This window comes from Petaurus breviceps, unplaced genomic scaffold (assembly GCF_028583685.1).
Source record: "Petaurus breviceps papuanus isolate PSGF00001 unplaced genomic scaffold, PetGlider_PUasm1.0 90823, whole genome shotgun sequence".
In the NCBI taxonomy this organism is placed as follows: domain Eukaryota; kingdom Metazoa; phylum Chordata; class Mammalia; order Diprotodontia; family Petauridae; genus Petaurus; species Petaurus breviceps.
In genome coordinates this window covers 6,948,075-6,950,000 of record NW_027187352.1, presented here as the reverse complement: position 1 = coordinate 6,950,000, position 1,926 = coordinate 6,948,075, and the positions used below count along the sequence as shown (strand labels likewise).

Sequence of the window (1,926 nt, the reverse complement as noted above, 5' to 3'; positions counted from 1 at the left end):
TGTGTGTGTGTGTGTGTGTGTGTGTGTGTGTGTGTGTGTGTGTGTGTATGTTTAGTGTCTGAGTTCGGATTTGAACTCAGGTCCTCCTGACTTCAGGGCCAGTGCTCTGTCACTGTGCCACCTAGCCGCCCTCAGCCCCCTTGTTTTACAGCTGGTGAATTTGAGATCCAAGGAGGGCAAGTCTGCCCAAGCAGACAAGATCATGGGAGGAATTAAACTTCAAGTCCTCCCCAAAGCAGCCTCCGAATTGATAGACGGGACAGTGGTCCAGCTTCTCTCATCCTCTACTGAACCTCGGAAAAAAAACATTTTCTTTTACTTAGTCCCCCAAAGACTGTCCTGGGCCCTCTCTACACTCTCCTCCCCTGTCTCATCTGTGACCCCCTCCCCAATATCTCCACCCTTTACTATTCTCTTCAGCCGGTCTCTGGGGTCACACTCCCCCTCAATATCGTCAGCTCTAACCACTCCCTGGAGTTAGATCTCCAAATGCCTAAGGTGGACCTCCATTGATTTTTCCCACTTAAAAATAATTATGTAATTATGTAAGGTAAGATCACTTTTTTATTACAAAGAGCTATAATATCCTTTGATTAGAAAGAGCTACAATTTCCTTCCTGGGTGTCCCACTAGCACCGTAAAATCAGTATCCCCCAAAGTGAACTTACCCTCTTTCCCCATAAACCTGCTTGTCCTTGCAGTTTCCCTGTTTATGTTCATGATCCGCCATCTCTCCCAGGCTCAAAACCTAGGAGTCTTCTTGAATTCTTTCCTCTCCTTCTCCCTGACCTTGGCTCCTCATTGCCCAGGAACAGGATCCTCATCCTCATCTTGGCCCTTCACACCCAGGTTCCAACTGACCTCATCCTCACTGCCCTTAATCACCTCTGTGCCCTAAGCCAAAGATGAGCTGCCCTGGCCAGACTGTCCCCTACTCTCCTACCCCTCTGATCTTGCTCACTCATTTTCCCTCCTCCTGGAATGCCCTTTCCCCACCACGTCCTCTGGTTCAGACTCCAGCTCTTTGCCCCCTCTTATTTTCCCTGGCTTCCTTCAAGACTCAGTTCAAAGTGCACCTTCTGTAGGAGGCCTTTCCCTGCCCATTCCAGCTGCAAATGACCCCCCCCACCCCCAGTGCCTTCCGTTTAGTAGTTATATTTTGTGTTTATACCTGATTATTTATATGTAGTCTCTCCTATTAGAATATAAACTCCTGGGGGGCAGGTCTGTTTTGCCTTTCTCTGTGTCCCCAGTGCTCCAGACAGAGCCTAGCACACAGCATGCACTCCATAAAAGTTGGTTCACTTGACTCAGTCCATCCCCTCTAGGGAGCCTTCTTGGACCAAAGACTAAGGCGTGTATATCTGTTTCACTTCGGAACTTTCCCGGACCTTAGTTCTCTCTTTTCTCCCTCCTATTATAATTATTGTGTGTCTCTAGTTTACCTCCTAATGGATTGTAAACTCCTGGAGGGCAGGGAGGGTTTCTTTCATCTCTACCCCCTCCTCCCATCCCCCAACCTCACTAGGCTAGCCTTGTTACCTAGAGGTGTTTACTTAATGTTAATTGAATTGTATTAACCCATTTTCACTTTTGAGGAGGGAAAGTGAGAAAGGCAGAGATGTATTATCCAGTAGAAGGTGGGCCTCCATTGATTATTCCCACTTAAAAAGAATTATGTAAGGCAAGAACACTTTTTGATTATGAAGAGCTTCCTGTTATTACCTGGTTGTTTAACCTTTACTGAGGTTCTGGGGTTTACAGGTGAGGAGACTCAGAAAAGGGACAGAAAGGGACAGTGATTTGCTGGAGGCCACATAGCTGAGCTATTCATCAGACCTATATACCCAGGCTCCTTAGAGCAAAGGGTAACAAGAATACACACACACACACACACACACACACACACACACACACACACACACA

The 1,926-nt window shown here is 47.0% G+C and overlaps 1 protein-coding gene across 13 annotated transcripts in view; it reads left to right on the top strand.

Annotated features, from left to right (window-relative positions):
- The window catches only part of LRRC32 (leucine rich repeat containing 32), a 127,324-nt gene that overhangs the window by 17,904 nt on the left and 107,494 nt on the right, over positions 1-1,926 (top strand). The gene's annotated exons all lie outside the window — the stretch shown is intronic.